The sequence below is a fragment of the Thamnophis sirtalis genome, unplaced genomic scaffold, assembly GCF_051295495.1.
Source record: "Thamnophis sirtalis isolate CommonGarterSnake01/CBP01778 unplaced genomic scaffold, rThaSir2_p1.2 scaffold_3, whole genome shotgun sequence".
Classification (NCBI taxonomy): domain Eukaryota; kingdom Metazoa; phylum Chordata; class Lepidosauria; order Squamata; family Natricidae; genus Thamnophis; species Thamnophis sirtalis.
The window spans coordinates 64,860,030-64,882,261 of NW_028261383.1; the positions used below are offsets into that span (position 1 = coordinate 64,860,030).

General features: G+C 41.6%; 1 long non-coding RNA gene across 1 annotated transcript; it reads left to right on the forward strand.

Moving 5' to 3' along the window:
• Nucleotides 1-12,052: 12,052 nt before the first annotated feature.
• LOC148047986 (uncharacterized) lies at nt 12,053-14,938 on the forward strand. Its single transcript, XR_015695774.1, has 3 exons — nt 12,053-12,165; nt 13,008-13,172; nt 13,839-14,938. It is a non-coding gene; the product is annotated as an uncharacterized LOC148047986 (long non-coding RNA).
• Nucleotides 14,939-22,232: the final 7,294 nt, after the last annotated feature.

Sequence of the window (22,232 nt, forward strand, 5' to 3'; positions counted from 1 at the left end):
GCGCCCTAGAGTCAGGAACGATTAACCCATATGTGCGAGGAGAAGGTGCTTGATCTCTGTTTGCCTGCACGTTGTCCCTTGACTGGGACCTCAGAAAGCTGGAGCATTATTCTTACCCAGATTGTAGCACTGTGTCAGGGTACCTGATTGATTGTTAAACTTCCATCCCCTCAAATATCACAGCTAAAGCTACCCCCAACTGGAATGAAGACCAACTTCCCTTATCATGCAATCAGCCTCATGGCCATAGCTAAGTCACACTGTCAGTTGCAATGGTGCAAATCTACCGATTCTTGACAATAGTGTCGAACATTGCCCTTTTGTACAGAACTTCCTCTGCAGATACACAATTTCCAATATGGTTTCCTGATGGGACCATATATGCAGGTTGTAATGGTCATTTCGTCCCTATTAGTTCCTGAAATCCCTCAGTGCTCTGAATTCCAAACAAGGCTTCCCCACTGTAGTGTGCTGCCAACCCAGAGAAAGCATGATTTTATGAGTCTAGGATGAGGTCATGGCACAGTTTCAAGACCATACTGGTCAACAGACCCTTATCTTCCTCTTCAGCCCACAGGTTTCTTACCTGGTAGACAGTGCTATCATTGCATCAGACTGAAGATCCATGCACAGTATTTCAAGGGGGACTTTTGCAAGCATCATAGCAACCATCTTTTGCCCATTAGCCCCCAAGATTTCCAACCAGAAGGAAGTTGTGGGTGATTGTGACTAGCCAGTTTGGAAGGACTACCAAACTATGGGTATTGACACGTGCTCAGCACTGATCATCATGGCATGATATCTTCCTCCTACTTCATGCCACAGGCTGCTCGGGTCTTCCTTCTTACTCCAATTTAAATTCCCCAGAGGTGGTTTCTGTGTGAGGAGATAATGTACTTGTTAAGATGCACAGCACAATTATTCACTGGCATGTGCCCAAGTTGCCCCTCAGCCCTCATGATAATTTGTTTGCCTCCTCCAAAGGATCAAGATGGCAAGGCAAACATCTGTGAAGTTTCAGGTGCTGGACAGGCTGAGCAAGGAGATCTATATGGCAGGATGAACGTAGGTGACAGTACTCTTCATGACTGTGTTTACACCACTTCTTTTCCTTTTGCAAGGCACTTGGAAGGTGTTGAGCCACAAGAAAGTAAAGCGAGCTGATCAGCAGACAGCAAGTTTGTGTGTGGGGGTGGGGGGGGTGGTCCTTCACCTATCCATTCGTCCTCAATCATGTCTGGTTTGATATCATACAACCATTTCTTGCCTGGGTTGGACCACTGTGCAAAAGTGCAGAACTGGCTTCTCTACTAGCACAGAATGATCCTTCATAAGAGGCAAACAGCTATAGATTGCCAGGACACAGTCATCAGCAAAGGCAAACAGCCAACTATAATTCATAACTGCCTGTTATTGAACCTCCATTTTATTTAGTTAGTGGTCATGTGTGATACACTAGGAAAACGTGCCTGTTGTATTATCAAATGTACAAATTGTCCTTTGCTGTTTTTAAATAAATGTTAGGGGACTAATATGAACATCATGCAGGAACTGAAACCATTCCAAATGTTGTGGTTCATGTTTGTGAAACTGCCGAGGAACTGAAAGCAGCAGAAATTACAGAAGTAGTCAACAGTCCAAAAACAAAGTATTCCCACTAGACTCATTATACTGCAACACACTGAAGATAAACTACATAAAGCTTTCAGTCCCAAGCAGACGAGAGCTGAAGAGACACTAAAAAAACGAACGTATCATGAACTATGATGTTTTAGGTGGAAGCAGACATTCTTACATAGATCCTTTTTAGAAAGCGAAGTTTTCCATGTGTTTGGGTCATCTCAAAGGACTTATAATGGATTTCCTGAACTGTTTTGTAAAATAATCAAATTGAGGCACCAGTGTAGACCTATATACTTGGTGCTTAGGTATTCAGATATTTTAGATTTCAGTGCAAAGCATGGAGTCTTCACTGTTTATGTCTATGTCCTATGATAAATTCTTCTAATTCATACGTTAGTAGTTTTGCATTTCTAAAATGCAATGAGTCAACAAGGCTAGGGACTGAAGCTGACATATGGCATTTGAAAATACAGAGAATGTTGAAAACATGAATTCTGCAAGAGTTGATCATTTTTCAGATTAGATTTTAGAAGGAAGATTGCCTTCTTGTAAGCCAGTCTTTGAGCTATAAGAGACAGAGGAACCCAAAGCTGCATTCCTGAGGCAATCATCACCCCACCTTAAGCAGATGTAATTAGCAAAGCATCTCCTGCCTGTCATGCTTGAGTATGCAGGCAAGAGAACTGTACAGTGCACAGAGGAATGTTTCAGTCCTGGCCATCATGTGACACTGCCACTCAGACAGCAAGGCTATGGTGGAGGATAACCCTTGTTTGAGGGGAAGAAAAGACATGATATTGCTCCCTTCCATGAGTGTCTAGTCTTGCATTGACAGGAATGATTAGGGCAGTGATGGCTAACCTTTTTCTCCTCGCGTGCTGAAATCCTTTGCGTGCGACAGCACACGCCCCCCCCCCCACACTCATAATGCGCCACCCTAGGCATACACACATGCCCCCTCTGCACTCCCCCCACACCCCTGGCCTAACAAGCCTCTCTGAAGCCTCCTGGAACCAAACATGGGCCGTAGGGCGCTCCACCACTCCCCCCACCTGCTGCACATGCTCACACACCTCCACAGCGGAGACCCAAAAATCAGCTAGCTGGTGGGAGGTTTGCACGCATGCGTGGTGGAGCATTCCCGCAGATAGGGCTCTGCGTGCCCCCTGTGGAATGCATGCCATAGGTTTGCCATCATCAGTCTAAGGAGAATGCCACAGTTTGCACGTCTTCAGGCTAAGCGCTCCACCTCCCTGGCACCCTGTTTACCCAGTAGCCAGTAAATAGAATCCAGATTTTAAGCAGACTAATAGCAATAGCACTTAGACTTATATATCACTTCACAGTGCTTTACAGCCCTCTCTAAGTGGTTTATAGAGTGGCCGACTGGCTGCAGGAGGCTCATTTTCGCATCTCTCAGTTTGTCTTGTGGGCCAGATTGCCTGCCTTCTCCCCCTGCGCCTCTACCTCCATTTGCTACTGGTGCCACCTCACAAAGATGAGCCTCCTGTGGCCTGCTACCTACTTTAGCCCACCAACTCTCGGCTTTCCCACAGCCCGTGTGGCGTCTTCGGGTCGCTTGCCTCCCCCCACCTCTGTCTCAATCTGCTGGTTGGACAGGTAATCAATTCACCTGTGCTGCACAGGTTGCATAGCCCCAGAGTGCACTGACCAAGAAGCTGGCAGGCTGCAGTTGCTGCTGGATGCCATCAGCCCCCCGCATTCTTGCCACCTCTTGTGTATGTACTGGGGGCCAGGGCCAGGATGATCACCCTGATAATCATATTTTCCCCAAAATAAGCCCTATTTTGGAGCCTCCCCAAATATAAGACCGGGTCTTATTTTCAGGGGGACATGGTAGCTTCAAACCTCCCTATGAATTGGTTTCAGGTACAAAGCTTTCCATTGCATATATATATAATATACCACACATGTTCATAAAGCACTCAACAGGATTGTTAGATAAATGGTATTAACTGGATGAGAGGGTAGTCACATGTTACCAGGCCACAGAACAGCTGTAATGTATGAGTTGCTGGTATTGGTGAAATGATGGAAATGATGAAGATATGTGCCTATATGGTTGTTCCTTGTTACTGAGAGGGATGTTAGTAAGTTGAGCATACCTCGAGATGGAAAGTTCCTACTCATTACTAATTAAAAACCTTGGTAAATCTCCAATCTTTTTTTTTTTAATTTGCCAGTAAAGAAAAAAAAGAGAAATTGGTGTTTGGCTTCCAACTGAATACTGTAGAATTCTAGTGAAAACTGCATGAATACAAAATAAAAGCCTCCTGAACAGAAAAAAAGATGAGGAACAGTTACATGGCCTCCAGGTTTTTGGGTTTTTTTTTTTGTCTGTAGCCTATTTCCAGTTCCTGCGGGACTACTGAATCTTGTTTCTGGTGTGCTTAAATTTAGCATTCCCATAAACAGAATTTTGTACACATTGGAGAAAAGGAACAGGAAGCTATTTTTTACCGATTACTCCCAATTTTGCCCCCCTAGAACCATGTGAGAAACAACAAAAATTGCTCCCAGATGGAACCCTTGCTAAATTGTAGTATTTTCTGTCAACAGACAATATTCCTGTATTCAGAGTCGAGTTCACGAGCATCTGAAGAGGGCAACAGCAGGAGTGGAGGAGAATGTGCACCATGATGTTGTGATGATGTCATCACAAAATGTAATGTGTGATTGCATCATTCTCTGAATTTGGCCATGATGTGCTTCATCACTTGATGTTGTCCTGGCTTTTAGGGACACTGCTATAAACCACAGTTTGCAGGCCACAATAGTTGCAGCCATACAGCATTCTGAGCCAGAAACAACAATATTACCTCAGTGTACATTCAGCCAATATGTTCCCTATGCCCTGATTTTTAAAAAAATTAATTGCAACTCTTTTTTTTAAAACCTTGTCAAATTCAGCTACGACTCAGTGGCTGAAGGAAGGATTTTAAAAACAGAGGTCACTAGTGGCTATATTAATATATGGTGATTATATACTAATAACATCCTTAATTCTTGTATAATTAAAATATCCCTGCTATTTAATTCAGTGCAGCGTTAATTAATTTTTCATTACCCTAGACTTTTGTATGGATTAGAAGTTCATCCTTTCTACCTCTAAGGTCCTTATTGGTTTAATGAAGATGCTTATTTTGACACAGGCATACCTGGATGAATCTAAAGGTCACCATTTCTTTTTAGTTTCACATTTCTCGTCTTAACAGTACCAGGTGCAGTGGTGGGATTCAAATAATTTAACAACTGGTTCTCTGTCCTAATGACCAGCTGTGTAGGTGGGGCACAGTGGTCATGTGACTGGGTGGGTGTGGCCAATTCAATGTCACTCATGTCGATGGGCGCTTCGCGTTGGCTGTTAGAATGTAATAAGGGTTAACCGGAGAGGCAGTTTCTGTAAGCAGGGCAATAAAGATTAGGCTAGAAACACCAGAATGTTTCCTTCCTGCCTTCCTTACAGGATTAGCCCTGCAAAGTGGGGAAAAAATCAAAGGAGATTTCTTCCAATAACTAGTTCTCCGAACTGCTTAGAAAGTTAACAACCGGTTCTCCTGAATAAGTGCAAACCGGCTGAATCCCACCACTGACCAGGTGATAATATATATCATTGGGCTTAGCAACAGCTATTATTTGGAGATAGTCAGAGACATTTATAGGAGAGGGGGTATCAAAAAAAATACATGAAAAATGATGGCTTCAACATGCCATCAAACATTTTAAAAAGTGGGTTTGTGAGGAATGTCTTTTATCCTGTAGCTACCATTTGACTTTTTCACTTCTCGGGGATGCTTGTGAAGGCAGTCCAGAGGTGGTATTCACCCAGTTCTCTCTGGTTCAGGCGAACCGATAGCGGCGGCTGCGGGAGGCTCTGCCTACCCACCCTGACATAATGTGCGAGCACTGTGCATATGCAGAAGACGGTGCGCATGTGCAGACGAGGTGCGAGCGCACTCACATTTTCAAACCGGTGGGAAAGGTAAGTGGATCCCACCTCTGGGGCAGTCAGCTACCCAACCCAACCATTGTCAATTTATATTTTCCCTGCCGTTTTTCTGTCTTTTCTTAAACTGCATAATTCCCTTCCTCCTAGCCCTGAAAGACTGGAAGAGAAATTCAGCCTCCACACATTTCAATTCCTTCATGCTAGTCTTTACGTCTTTTTTTTTTTAAAGGGCAGGTTTTGACATGGCCAGGGACGAATCGGGAAAGCTAACTTTACCTCTCGTTTATATTGGCCCTGTATTGTTAGCTCTGTATTGTAGGGGGACTTCAAAGTGCAGCTTTTAATATACAGTCTTCATGTCTCCTCGGTGTAATTGTGCAGAAGAGTATGTCCAAGTGATGTCATTTTTTCCCCAATTTTCTCCCTCTCCTGTTTTCCATCTATTTATATTTATTTATTTATTTTTGTCTTTCTTTTGAAAAGCACTTGTGAAGAAATAATAGCAAGGTTGAAACTCTATCAAATGTTGATAGGGGGGGGGGAAATGAAAACCTGACTGTGTTACCCGTTTTCAGATGCTTTTCTGGCTAGAAAAACCCTCGAAACTCAGCCTGGAATCTGGCCACTTTCTCTCCCCATCCAACATTTGCTCAAGTCCAAAGGGGTGGATGGGTGGATTGCACATGGGATATCAGCAATAAGCCAAAGTAGGTCTAATCTAGAAGTGGTCAAAGCAAACACCTTTTTCATTCCAGATTGTGTTATTTATACAATTAATTCTCTTTTTCTTAACTTTTGACTGTTGATGTTTGCACGATCTCCGGAATAAAAGTGAATATATTGCCTTTTATTAAAATGTGTTGGGTTTGTTTCTCTCAAAGTTCTTTTAATGCTCTATTATTCAAATCTTCTTGTGCACTTCTTTTCTCACCCATCGCTGTTCTCTGTAACCACTGTCGCTTTTGGCAACGGGTGTTGTTCACGAAGGTGTTAAATATGCTATTCTTCCTGAAACCATCTGACTACGTGCCAGGTCAATGCAGCTGTCATGAACAGCAGCTGCAAATATTACAGATCCGCTTGCCAAGTGCCAGGAATTTTGACAATTAATGTAATTACCCTATTCCACCCAATTAATCATCTTCATGGAATTGCTAGCTTTGTGGGCTAATATTAAACATCTCCAAAGTCAGCAGGGTAAAATGGGCTGAAGCAGAGAAATTTCCCTTCTCCCGTGTGGCGAGTTAAAAAATTCAATCTGATCAGCAAGAATATTCAGACATCTTGAAGTATTTGCAAAGAACTGCTGTGTGAGTCAAGCACGAGATGGCGTTATGTAGCATGTTTCTAAATTTTAGAATAGAATAGAGCTGGAAGGGACCTTGGAGGTCTTCTAGTCCAGACCTTTGCTCTGGCAGGAGATGCTATAGCACCATTTCAGACAAATGGCTGTCCATTCTTTTCTTTAAAACCTCCAGTGATGGAGCACCCATGACTTCTGTTGGCAAGCTGTTTCACTGGTTAATTGTTCTCACTGTTAGGAAATTTGTTCTTAATTCCAGGTTGCTTCTCTCTTTGATTAGTTTCCAACCATTGTTACTTCTCCTGCCCTCTGGTGCTTTGAAGAATAATTTGACACCCTCTTCTTTGTTGCAGCCCCTCAAGATATTGGAATACTGCCATCATGTCACCCCTAATTCTTCTTTTCTCTAGCCCAGTCAAACTCAAATCCTTCAACTGTTCTTCATATGTTTTAGTCTCCAGGCCTTTGATCATCTTAATTGCTCTTCTCTGAACATTTTCCAAAGTCTCATCATCTTTTTTGTAGTGTGATGACCAAAATTGGTTGCACTCTTCTAGGTGTGGTCTTACTAGGGTTTTATAAAGCTGTATTAATACTTCACATGATTTTGATTCTATTTTAACCCAAGATGGCCAGGGGGAAACAATTTTTAAAAATAATAATCAAGAAGGCAGCCACAGATGCAAGTTCAAGTTCTGCCATTTTTTTTCTATGTGGTACAAATAAGAGACTGCAAAGTGTGGCAGGTCTTCTGTTATATGGCCATGGCCATCATCTTGACTTTCCCCCATAGAAGCAAATCTGGGGAAACTGCAAATATTTTTCCCAGGGAAAATTAAAAATAAGATGACTTGGATGGCTGACTTTTCAACAATAAATAAAATGTCAAAATAATACTTCATCACCTCTTAAATAAAAGACAAAAAGTGTAGCAAAGGCTGAGTCATTTTCTTTACAAATCCAACAAAAAGACTAAGATTGTTTCAGATGTCAAGTAGGAGATGGAAGATGGGCTGCTTAACAATTCCCTGAGTCAGAATATTTGTGTAGCTTATTAATCAATAAAAGACCTTCTGACTTCCTAAGATCTGGAATCTGGAATCTCACTACTCAGACATCAATCCAGGTCATCCCATAATGTTTTGTGGTTGTCCAAATAATGTATTCCTTAGAGTTCAATCTGAAAACTTTCAACTTGCAGATATATTATGAATGCTGATGAAAGTCCATCACTTGTAGTAGAGATGAGTTGAGCTGATGCCATGATTTGATATATCCTCAGAAAAAATATAGAATAAAGAGACTAAAAGGTGCGGTAGCTTATTGTATAGAACATTGTTAATTCCATGATCACATCTTTAAAAAAATGGAGGCTTTCCAGGCTGTCTGGTATAAGCAGAGCATTCTGGTACATGAAAAATCAAGTTGCTTGGCTAATTTAAGATCTAAAAGGTGGTGGATGCAGGGGTGGGATTAATCCAGTTCACACTGGTTCAGGCAAAGTGGATGTTAATTTTGCATCCGGTTCGCCAAAATGGCTGTTGCAAGGACCGGCTGGGCCCACCCACTCCACCCCATCCTCCCAGGAGTCTCCACACAGCCCGTTCATCATGCCAGGTAAGCGCAGAGTTCTAGGAAGTCTGGAAACGGGCCAGTTTCTGGCCTCTGAAGGCCTTCCGAAGCTTGGGGGAGGCCATTTTTGCCCTCCTGGAGGCTCAGAAAAAGTCTCCGGAGCCTGGGGAAGGCAAAAAATGGGTCTATCAGAAGTACTGGAAGTCCTAAAAGGGGTTTGTTTCTGGCCTCTGGAGCCTGGGTGAGGCCATTTTCGCTCTCCTGGAGGCTCAGGGAAAGCCTCCAGAGCCTGAAGAGAATGAAAAATGACTCTACCAGAAGTACCAGAAGTCCAAAAATGGGACTGTTTCCAGCCTCCTGAAAGCGTCCAGAGCCCAGGGGAGGTCTCCTGGAGGCTCGAGGAAAGCCTCTGGAGCCTGGGGAGGGTGAAAATTCCCCCACACACTGGGATGCAGGAGGCCGAGTAGGCCATGCCCACCATGGCCATGCCCACGCCCACCCAGCAACCGGGCAGAGAACCAGTTGCTTACATTTTTCAATCCCTCCCCTGGGTGGATGGATTGGTCATGGTCACGTTGTCCTATACTTGGAATGATTATGCTATATATGAGGCAGATTAAATCAGTGTTTCTCAACCCGGATTAAAGGGTTTAAATGAGGTGCAATCAGGGAGGCAATGGGGCAAAATGGAAAGGATTATTGGTGTAGCCTTTATCTAATGTAATTTCTATTCTGCAAATCAAAGAACCCGAGACAATTTTTTTGTTTTTTTTGTTTTTTTTTCTTCTTTATATATTTTATTATGTTTTCATTCTATACAATCACATATTCACTGTGCTTAATCAGGGCATATAACATTGAATAATAAACACGGCATAGAAAAAATTGGCCCGAGACAATTTTTTTGTAGTATTGCCCTATTCTCTCAAGTGCTTCTGTTTCATGGGTCATCCACATCAAGATACTAACAATGATGAAGGCACTGAAATAGACCATATCACAGCTACTGTTTTTTGTCTCTTTCTTTTCTATTCAACTTCTACATCCCTTGCCTTTTAGAGGTCACTGAGAGAATTTAGGGTTTTTTTTTTAAAAAAAAGAACTTTTGGAAGAAGAGATTGCTGTTTTTGTTTTTATTTGGAAACATTTTGTATATGGCATGCCTCCGGATTGATCTAATTGTTGTTGGCATTCAACCACATGACTGTGCTATTTACAGAAATAATGATTGCAACGATGACTATGGTCCAGAAACACTTGAGAAAACAGCTCTGCGGTTGAAGCATGCATGCATTCCTGGCTTCTTGACATCAAATTCTTTGCTCTTCCCATTTGGCATATCAAAATAAAAATTAGCCTAACTCTACAAAATATTTAAATGAATCTGTCTGTAGATCGGATTGTTTCCAGCAAGAACCTCTGATATTCACAGCCACCAGCTCTCATCTGTTATGAGCCAATATGTTATTGTTTCAAGACTATTTTAAGATCTTCCCATTCTATTATACTATTTTTGTAGAAAAGAGGTAAACACAGGGAGATGAAGCTGATTATCGATCCTTGTTGCGTTTATGACCTTGGCCTGCTTTGTGCACATTTCCTTTTTCTTCCTTATTTTGTATTAAAAACAATCACTTGATACTTATTTACTGTCTGGTATTTAGTTAGTTTCCTTTTGTCCATGTCTTTTGTTACAACTATTAGTGTATGTGTTGAAGAAGTTATGTCTTTTAAAACAAATAAAATTTTGGAAGCAATCAGAGCTATTTTGGTCCTTGGGGAAAAATCCAAAATCTATAGTTAGGTGATATTTTATTAGCAAAAACCAAAATAACACAAAAAAACCCCACCATCATATCCTCTAGCAGGAGTACCTCTGAGAGGGGTGGAGTTACCAAAACTAAATGCAGGATGGAGAAAGAATAGAAGATTGCTGCTAATTAAACAAAGCATTTGAGAATGGTCTATTAGAAATCTCAGAATGGGATGAAATGCAGCCAGTTCCAATCACTGTATTAAGGCTGACATTGTCATCCAAAACAAATAATAACATAGTAACATTGGCCATTGTTGAATACAATATCCCCTGTAATAGTAATCATGTAATATAAATATTCCTAGATTCCTGGATTCTAGGAATGGGTACAAGTGGCACACAACACAAAGCTGTGCAAAGCCCATCCTAGCCATAACTGCCACCTGCTCTTCAGCAGGAGTTGTGAATCCAGAAATCCCATCAGGTCTGTCTCAGGCAACGCAACCCCATCCAGGAGCAAAGATGGCATAGTCTTTGGCAGGCCCCCAAACCCAAAGCTTCTCAGTTTTGCTCAGGCTTCAGCTGAAGCCTGCTGTTCCTCATACAGACTCTCATAGCATCTGGGCATTAGGATAAGATGTTCCCAGCACTGGTAATTCATCGGGGGAAAGGATGCATAATTAAGTACCATGTTTCCCTGAAAATAAGACAGGTCTCATTTTTTTTTGACCACCAAAATAAGTGCTTGTCCTTATTTTTGGGGAGGTCTTATTATTTTTGAGGTGCAGGAGGCAGTGAGCATGGTTACCTAATGGTGCTGCTGTGTTGCAATATTTTTGGGGAGGGCTTATTTTCAGGGGAGGGCTTATTTTAGCACATACGCTCAAAAGCCCAGTTGGACTTAGTATCTGGGGGGGTCTTATTTTCAGAGAAACGGTATCATTAGCATACTTGTGATACTTCATCCCATGGTGATTGAGAAACTCACCCAGCAGTCTCTTGTAGATGTTAAATGGGAGAGAAGAGGACACTAAACCCTGTGCACCCAACATACCGTATTTTTCAGAGTATAAGATGCACCTGAGCATAAGACGCAGGAAGGTTTTGAAGAGGAAAATTAAAAAAAAAGTTTTTGCACTCTGTAAAACTCACAAAAACAATCCATTTTTCGTGAAAACGGGACCGTTCCCCCCCCCCCAAAAGGCATGAATAGCCTTTAGGGAGCTTGCAGAGTGCTACTGGGGAGGGCAAAAATGAGCAAAAAACAGTCCATTTTCCATGAAAACAGGCCCGTTTTTTGTATTAAAAAGGGGGGGGGCATGGATAACCTTTAGGAAGCTTATAGAGTGCTCCTGGGGGCTGAAGGGGGGGTAAAATTGAGCAAAAAATGGGCCATTTTTATCATTTCTGCCCTCCGCAGTCTCCAGGAGCTCGCTAAAAGCTTTCTAGAGGCTATGCCTAGCCATTTTGGTGAAGGGGGTAGGGTTTGAGGCCAAAAATGCTGTATTCAGTGTATAAGACGTACCCAGATTTTCAGCCTCTTTTTTGAGGAAAAAAGATGTGACTTATAGTCTGAAAAATACGAAAGTATGGGCTGAGGGTAAGACCTTTCTTCCCCAATCACCACCAATTAGTATATTGCCCCTTGGAAAAAGAGGTGAATCAGCATAATGCTGTCCCATCCACCCTCAATCCCTTGAGCTGATCCAGAAGGATGCTGCTATAATCAATGGCATTGAAAGCTGCCAAGAGGTCAAATAGGTAATGATAGATGCACAATCCCCAGCCCACCATTGCCAGAGGTCATTGAAAAGTGCCATTTCTCTCTCATACATAGGTTTGAATCCCAACTGAAAAGGATCCATATAATCTACATCTTCCAAGGCCCTCTGAAGCGGCTGTGCAACCACCTGCTCGACCAAACTTCTCCCGAGTTGGGAGGTTAGATATTGGCCCAAAATTGCGGGGCCCAGCAAAGGCTTCTTATGGAAGAGGTGAACCAACGTTCAGTAAATTCTCTTTGAAAATGATCAGATCTTATCCCACAGACATGTGCTGTGATCTTTTTTGAAGACTCTTTTCTGCTTCAGATTTTGCATAACAATGTGTGCTATTAAATATTCTGTTGCTATCTTTGAACCTGAAGATCTTACTTTACTGAGCCAAAACTGAAATGAAGCGTGGGCGTGCATTCACTCACATTCTGCATAAGCTCTTAGTCCCAGTTTATAATGCTGCCTTTACAAAACTATAAATTAAGTAATCATACCAAAGTGTTCATTTTGTTGTGTTCAACAATTAGTGGAAGGTGAGCACTAAGTTACAGCCCTTTGAAGCCATTATTGGAAGATAGGTGATTATCTTACTCTCCCATATGGCTTAGGATAATGATCATATTATTATAGTCGTATTACATTTCTTCAGACCTTACTGCTTTTTTCCCCCTCCTGCTCATTTTAATTAGCAAGGTGAGATGCAGTTCCAGCTTATGCAGGTCATTTGTTTTGATCTCCCGTGCTTACTGATGATCAGTTTATCTACTGCTGTAGCTGGAATGAAGAAGATGAGTCAGCTGTTGGTCCAGAGATCACCATGCTTTCCAGTTTGCCCAGCATCCTCTTCTGCTTTTCCTGAACATCTACTCTCTTTCCCCTAGAACAGTTGGGCTGATTTGTCAAGACTTAGCCATTCCAGGTTTGATCACACAGGGTAATTATAGCATGATACTGCATTAATAGAATAATCTTTCAGCATTGTAACTTTGAACCCTATATCTTCCTTAGGGCTTATCACTATATGAAGTATGTTGCTTCTCCTGGAATGCTGGAACTGGTTTATGGTTATGGTTAGCAGAATGTAATGGTGTCAAAATGTTGGTCTGTAATATGCCTATCTATCTAAGGGGTACAGAGGTGGGATTCGCTTACCTTCCCTACCAGTTCGCAAATGTGAGTACACTCTCGCACGCTATCGCTTCGCTCACGCTTGCCTCATCTGCACATGCACACTGCCTCACGCATTATGTCAGGTTGAGTGGGTGGAGCCTCCCACAGCTGCCGCTACCGGTTCACCCGAATCAGAGAGAACCAGTTGAATACCACCTTTGAAGGGGTATATTATATTCTCACTTACCCACTCCGGGGCCTTTCCATCCATCCTTATGCTCACAGAAGACTACTCATTAGCCTGCTACTTTTATTGTCTCTGCAATATTCTGACATATTGATATGTGAAGCATCTACAAGTCACAATGGTGGCTGGATTCTGTCACCTCTAGGTTCCTATGCCCCTGCTTCTGTTGTACCCCATTCTGTTGTAATCTAAGATTAAAGATCTTATGATTTATCTCTTTGTTGTTTGTATGCATACTGACAGTTTGTTTTTATGTACACTGTATGTTTGTATCTTGTATGTACAATATATGTTTGTATGTACACTGAGCGCTTATGGACTGGAGACAAATTCTTTGTTGTCCAATCACACTTGGCCAATCAAGAATTCTATTCTATTTTCTATTCTATTCAAAAATGGTAATCAAATGTCATGAATAATACTCAGTCACAAATAGCATTCTTATTTAGGATTTCTCTCTTCTTCCTTTTTTTTCTTTACAGAGGCAACAAATCTTGACTTGCTAGCTAAGAAGTCTAGCCCTGCGGCTCCATCTTGAAGATCACTGCTGTATCCAGGTCTTTTGGAAGACAATAGAATAGTATTAGACTAAACAGACTGGGAACCAGAGAAGAGTCAGAAACAGCCTATAACCATGATAGCGAACCTTTGGCATGCAGAGCCCTCTCTGTGGGCATGCGTGACATCGCCAGCTGCTCTTCTGGGTCACGTCGCGCGCATGTGCACCAGACAGCTGGTCTTCAAGCATGCAACCTCCAGTTTCAGCATGATGCCAAAAAGATTAACCATCACTGGCCTATAGCTACCATGGTCCCACATACTATCTGTCACCTAACTTCTCTTCACTTCATAATATGTGGCAAAGTATAACCAATCATACACACCTTGCTACTGTCACTTGGGGAAAACATTATTATAATATCACTGCAGTTAAGGATGACTTGAGGCTGTCTCCTTCATGGGCAATGAAAATGATAGCAGCAGCACCATGGAAGATTCAGCGGGGGAGGGGGGGAAGGCTTGTGTTCAATGCAAGTAGAGAAAGACCTTAAATGCCTTTAGCAAGTATAATCCACCAACCAGTTGAGATACAGCTTCTAGCAACCTTTACTCTTCAGCTTTTGGCTAAGGGATATTAGAGTTGCACTTCATAACACCTGGTAAATGATCCTTCCTCAGCCCCACATTTGCAATGTGGGACAGATAATACTTATCGGCTTCTGAAGAGTTTTTGTAAGGATGACTATAAAGTAAAGCACATTAAGTGCTTGAATCATTGAAAGGATTATAATAACAATGCTTTGTATTTGTAAATGCTTGACAACTTCCCTTTGTATACTTGTGTTGATGATTTAAAGTACGTTGAAGGCATGTCTTCAAGGCATTTCTTATTCAGCAAGATTAATGCTTAATGAACTCCCATTTAAAGGTTGCTTTGCTAATGGATGTGCCACTTTTGTGTTTATATTATCTATGTTGTTTTATGCTTTAAATTGTTTTTGTGTGTGTTTTAGTAAGTCACTTTGGATATAAATAAATGTGTTAATGTCCTGTGGATCTACAATTGACAGCCACTACAAAATACGAATATCTCTTTTCTTGATGCTTAGCTATTTTGAGTGCTTGCAGAAACTTTTCTGATTGCTCTGGCTCATTTCATTTTGCTAAATTGTTGCTTCAAAGAGCTAGAAAAATATTCTGATACCCTAGCACAGAGTTGCTTGAAAGTGGAATTCCCTTGGCCTGTGCATCTTAAACAGCCTTGTAATAAAAGCAATACTTGTTTGTAGCATCCAAATTACTTTTGCTAACCTGCTAAACTCAGGTAACCGGAGATTTTCATTCTGAAAGCAAGAGACAAGAAGTTCCTTTCTCAGCAACAGTGCAGAAACACTAACTACTGTATGTTCACATGAAACATTGAGCCACCAAATAGTCCATTTCTTTTCATTCTGGCATTTTACTAGAATCTAACCACATAGTTTGGTTTGGATTTAGTATATTGTAAGGCAACCTTTTGGTCAGTTGAGTTCAACTGGTGGGTGCATAGCTGCCACCATGAAGTTTGCTTGGCAACAGTGTGGAAGTGGTTTGCCATGCTCTCTTTCACTGACTTTCTAATCTAGGTCTAATCTAGGTCTAATCTAGACCTGGCATTTCTTTCCTCTCCTAACTTCCCCATACCAGATCAAATTCTACTTACCATTTTTAGTTCATCAAGGATCAACGATGTGCGGCCATACAGATGAGCATTTCAGTTTCTTTTGTAACCCCAGAAACTTAGTTACAAGAACTAGACATGGCTAGTCTAGAGAAGAAAAGGACCAGGGGAGACATGGCAGTAGTGTTCCAATATTTGAGGGGCTGCCATAGAGAGGAGGGGGTCAAGCTATTTTCCAAAGCACCTGAAGGCCAGGCAAGGAATAATGGATGAAAACTGACCAAGGAGAGATTCAACCTAGAAATAAGGAGGAACTTTCTGACAGTGAGAACAATCAACCAATGGAACAGCTTGCCTTTGGAAGTTGTGGGAGCTTCATCACTTGAGACTTTCAAGAAGAGATTCCCATCTGTCAGAAATGGTGTAGGGTCTCCAGATGATGTATAAGGTCCCTTCCAACTCTGTTAATCTGTATCTGTATCTGTTTGAACAAACCATGCTACAACTAAACTGGATCATGCATTAAGTCTAGTCATGAATTACAGCTTTTTTATTATTTATATCCCGCCTTTATTATTTTCACAAATAACTCAAGGCAGTGAACATATCCAACACACTTTTCTCCTTCTATTTTCCCACCCAGTGAGGTGGATTGGGCTGAGAGAGAGCAACTGGCCCAAGATCACCCAGCTGGCTTTCATGGCGAAGGTGAGATTTGAACACACTAGCCTGGTGCCTTAGCAATAGCACATTCTGCTTCACAATGCTTTACAGCCCTCTCTAAGTGGTTTTACAGAGTCAGCATATTGCCCCCAACAATCTTGGTCCTCATTTTACCAATCTCAGAAGGATGGGAGGCTCAGTCAATCTTGAGCCTGGTGAGATTCGAACTGCCAAATTGCTGGCAGCCAGCAGTCAGCAGAAGTATCCTGCAGTACTGTATTCGAACCACTGTGCCACCATAGCTCTTAACCACTAGACCAATGGACCAAACAGACTCTTACAATCTTAATTTTGTGTGAACTCATTCAACAAAACAAACATGAATTTTAACACAGGCAAAGGGCTGTTGATTAAGACTATGCTCCTATCAAAAATGATTAAGTACTTCAAAACTTGCATGGACATGGCATTTCTGTCTCTTTGGCAAAGCCCGCAGACATGTTGCAAAACTATGGGTTTTTTCATGGCTTTAGTTAATCGAATTATAACTCCATTTTGGGATTCCCTTAAGCAGGAGAGAGAAGTGCAGCTGCTCTTCCCAATGAGCTAGAGAGAAATCAACAGGTGTTGAATTTGTACTTTTTGAGCTGAAGGCTATAATTAATGGATGATCATTACCTAACCTAACTTTAAGTTCATTTTAATTTGGCCTAATCATATCTAGCAAAACTCTAATTAATTTGTAATGTGCAATTTAAGAAGTATTTGTTTTGCAAATTGCAAACTGGAAAAGATACAGCACCTTGAAATGTATACCCTGTGTAATATCAATTACCCAAAAATGAGATGGCTCAGCAAACTGATAATAAGCAATGGAATTTTGGTTTATCTAAAACATCAATTCTAATTCAACTGGGGGAGGAGAATGTTTTCTATGTACACGCTAGCAGCTCCTCTAAATGAATACACTTGAAATCCCTAATCCTATGTGAGTATATATTGGGTGGCATAAGCATTGAGTGAATTCTAAGGAATTAATCAAATGCAGCTATAAGTGTAAGAGAACAAATCCCAACCATGGGTTCATGCAATGCAATGAAGGGTAAACTATGGTAGAACAGAGAATAACATAGAATAACAGGGTTGGAAAGGACTTTAGAACCCCCTACTCGAGCATAAGACCTACACCACTTCAGACAAATGGTTATCTAATCTTTTCTTGAAAACCTCCAGTAATGGAGCACCTACAACTTCTGAAGGGAAGTTGTCTTATTGATCAATTGTTCTAACTATCAGAAAATTTCTCCTTAAATCTAGGTTGTATCTCTCTTTAATAACCTGCCACCCATTACTCCAGGCCTTCCGAAAAGCCGTTAAAACCTGGCTGTGTCAGCAGGCCTGGGTTTGATGAGTTCCCTTCCCCTCTTGATCTGTGTGGCTGTTGGCTATTTTTAAATGTTTGTATTGTGCTTTTGTGTTTCCCTTTCCCCCATGGGTTGTTCGCTGCCCTGAGTCCTGCAGGGAATAGGGCAGCATATAAATAAAACAAACCTCAACCTCCTTGATGTCAGTGTTCCAAGTAATGTACCCATAGGAAGAACTCTGAGGCAGGCAAGTTCCTCAAAAAACAATTTATTGGAAACATCATATTGGCACAACTGGTGAAAACTGACTCTAAAGTCCCTGTGGCTTTCATTTAATTAAGAAGTAACAGTTTCTCCTTTTCCCCAAGTCACTGGTTACAGTGGTTGGTTGGTTGTTTGGCTGCTGACTCCTCCTCTTGCCAGCCACCTGTGTGAATGTCCTTGGTTCCCACAGGAAAGCTCTATTGTTTTAGCTACAAAACCCCATCTAACTATTTCCCTCTTCCTCTGTTGTATGGCAACCCTGAAGCCTCCAAGATGGCCTCAGCCATGTTCGCTTCAGGGTTGACACTTGTCCTGTCCTCAGGTGCTTTAAAAAATAGGTTGACCCCCCTCTTCTCTGTGACAGTCCCTCAAATATTGGAAGACTGCTACCATGTCATCCCTAGACCTTCTCTTCATTAGACCACACATACTTTGTACCCACAACTGGTCATCATATGGTTTAAATGTCAGACCTTTTATCATTTTTGTTGCTCTTCTATACACTCTTTCTAGAGCAGGCCTATCAAACTGGTGGCTCATGGGCTGGATACATCATGTGCAGGCCACACCCACCCCAGCTTCGCAAAGGCAAAAAACATTGTGATCCAGACAGTGAGACGATTCAGTTTGACACCCCTGTTCTAGAGTATCAAAATCTTTATGTTATGGTGACCAGAACTGGATGCAGTAGTTCACGTTTGGCCTTACTAGTATGATATAAAGCAGTACTATCATGTCACATGATCTTGATACTATCCCTCTGTTGATGCAGACTAGGACTGTATTGGCTTATTTGGCAGCTGCAGCACACTGCTGGATCATACTTAAGTGGTGCTCCATTAAACTCTAGATTCATCTCACAGTCAGTATTGATGAGCCAGGTAACACCTATTTTATTCCTGTGCATTTGGTTTTTGTGTATGTACAAGACCTTACTTTTCTCACCACTGAATTGCAGTTTGTTGACTAAGATATGTGCTGGTTCATATAACACAATGAACAAGAAAGCAATGTAATTGTACAATTCCAATTAGTTGGAAGCAAATTCAGGAAGATTGTAAGCACTACTTTGGTTTTACTACAACCCAGATTGGGTGTGGGGGAGTCCTGGATTAACCATTAGAGAAAAGAAGTCTATGCTTTTCCCCCTAATTATCATGCCCATAAAACTTTTATTGCTCCAATGAATTTTGGGTGATTGTTCTTATCTGCTGGGTTCAACTTCAGTCTCCACTGTTAGAAAAACCATTTCCTTTAGCACTTTGAGTGACTAAAAACTGAACATTTGGTTTGAAGGTGTCATCAGATATCACATTTATTTCCATCTCATGGTATGAGAGGTTTTCTTCTGTTGAGTGTAAACACAGCGGGCTGGGTTCTAGCTGGCATTTAACTCATTGGATGATTTGTGTAATGGACCTTTAAGCTCTTTATTTTATTATTTCTATTATTGGTTTTATTAGTGTTAAGTAAATTTTATGTTTAATATACTGTAGTTGTGGGATCTGGCTTAGGAAAAAAATCCAAATTTCTAATCTCTTATTTCATTTTTAGCATTTGATGTGATGGGATGTGTAGATTACCTTGGGGAGGGGACAAGGGAAAGAGATGCTGCCTAGGAAACAATCAATCAATCGATCAGAAATTCTCAAGAACTTAGAGGTTTTGGAGTTAATAGTTTCTTTCAGAGAAATTTAGGAAGGACCCACCCTAATTGTTCAACAGAGTTAAAAGTGTGAGTGGGAAGTTTTACCTTCAGACCTGCAAAAATGTGTTAATGTAGCCTTACAATAAAGTAGGTTTAGCTCATCTAGTCAGGTTTCTTTTCTAGTTTACTCAGGAAGGTTGATACCTATTGAGTTTTAAAGTCTTGTTGGTTAAACAATGGAAGGACCAAGGGACATTTTGTTGGGACATTGCTTAAGGCAGTGCTATCAAAATCACAGCCCGTGGATTGGATGCATCACATGCTGACCACACCCACACCTAGTTTAGCAAAGGGGAAAAATCTTTCCTGCCAGCTTCCCCAAAAAGTCAATGGGGAAGACAGCAGGGGATGTTGCAAACTGCTGTTGCCTGCTGAAAGGATTCCCTCTCATGTCGGGTGGGCTGAAAAAGTTGTCTGCTAGAGAGAATCTCAACTCCATCTGCAGTTGAGATTTCTTCCCTTTGCCCAGGCTGAGTTTCCAGTCCAATGATGGATTTCCCCTCCTTTTCATCCATGGGTGGGGTGGGGGTGATTCTTCATTGGGTAGCAGGAACTGAGTTAAACTAATTCAGTATATTTCACTCTGTTCCTGCAGCCCAACAAAAGATTTTCTCCTGGGGGATGAAGGGAAAGGGAAATCCTTCATTGGGCTACAATGTCAGTTTTGACTCCTAATAACTACAAGGAGAAATCCCTAACGTTTTCTTGGCACTATTTCAGAAGTGATTTGCCATTGGATCTTTCCTGCAGCTGTGAGTTAGTAACTGGCCCAAGGTCATCCAGCTGGCTAAGGGGTGTTTTTTTACATTGGTTTTTAGTACAGCAGATTCATTGGTTCTCCAATTTCCCTAAGAAATTAATAGCTACTCAGTCTTTGCTGAGCAACTTCTCGCTGGATGATAATATGATTGATTTTCAGTTCCCTGAATGCATTTTAATGACATATCAACTGGCCCCATGTCACACTCATATGATGGACAGTGGAACTAAATATGGCATCACACTTGTCAGCTGAAAAAGCTGTTCAACAAACTTAGAATGGGAAAAGCCCTTACAGTTATTCAATTTTACTATTTTAACTCCAGAAATGCTAACCAGAAATGCAATCTGTACATGTACTTCATTGCTTCCCATACATAATATGAGGCCATGTGAATCTTGCTTCAATCTCTTTAAAAAAAATGGATTTCTTTATATACAGCCTATACCCAGTTAAATATATATCTTAACATGCAGCTGATATGGAACTCATGATGTCAGATGCATTGTGGTGAAGAGATTGTTACTCTTTTGAAGGACCCAAGTTTTCAAATTATCTCTACTAATTAACCCATTTTTAAAATGTCAACTATATTTAATTCAAAACATGGTTTTTGTAGCAGATTACATTATTTGCCTTTTCAAACGACAAAGAGTTTGCAATAAAAATGATCCGTTTAAACCATACATTACATATGAAACTGATCCATATGGAGATCAATAATGCTCTACATGGGGCAGCCCTTGAAGAGCATTCGGCGACTTCAGCTTGTCCAGAATGCAGCCGCGCGAGCGATTGTGGGTGCACCTCGGTTCACCTACGTAACACCTATCCTCCGCGAGCTGCACTGGCTGCCTATTGGTCTCCGGATACGCTTCAAGGCGCTAGTCGTCACTTATAAAGCCCTTCATGGTATTGGACCTGGGTACTTGAGAGACCACCTGCTGCCAATTACCTCCACCAGACCGATTAGATCCCACAGACTAGGCCTCCTCCGAATTCCATCCGCTGGCCAGTGTCGACTGGCGACTACCCGGAGGAGAGCCTTCTCTGTGGCTGCTCCGACCCTCTGGAACGAACTCCCCGTGGAGATTCGCACCCTCACCACCCTCCAGGCCTTCCGCAAAGCCCTTAAAACCTGGCTGTTCCGACAGGCCTGGGGCTAAAGAACCGTGCCCCTATCTCGAATGGTATGATTGTTGCGCTTTTTAAATTATGTATTGTTTTGTGTTGTTGCCAAATTGTTTGTATCCCCCCTTCCCTTGTTTTGAGTTGTGAGCCACCCTGAGTCCCCCTCGGGGGAAAAGGGCGGCATACAAATGAAATAAACAAACAAACAAACAACAATAATGTTCATGGAAATGTTCAGTTCACCCACAATAAAAACAAACCAGGATGTTTAATTAGACAAAGCCAGATACAACATTTTAAAATAGCAAAGCTGGTTTGGAAATACCCCCGGTTGTCCAATCCACCTATACGTTTCTGTCCATGGATGGCAGCCAATTACTCTTTTAGCCCTAGGAAACAACCGATGGCAAACCACTTCCAAAAAATACATTGCCAGGAAAACTGCAAGGATTTGTCAAGTTGGTTACTCGGAATCAAAATTGATTGAAAGGAACAACAGAGAAATGGGGAGGAGGAATTGGCAAAGAAGAAAAGATGTTTTTATGAGGCCTCTCTTTAGAATACTAATGTTATATTATTTTTGAGCAGTTGGAGCTGGTCAGAGGGCCTCAAAGGGCATCTTTTTACTTATAGCACTTCAGTCTTATATTTCTGGGAGCCGAACTATTAGTTTGTACTTCCTATGGCACTGTTCTCTCCTGTTCTCAAAAAAGGCAGTCAACAGACAGGATTGTGCTGACATTTGAAAGCTTTAATGATGGCAGTAGCATCTTGTCAAGTTCTCCATTGACAGCATTGATGGTGTTCTGATATCTTATTACACAT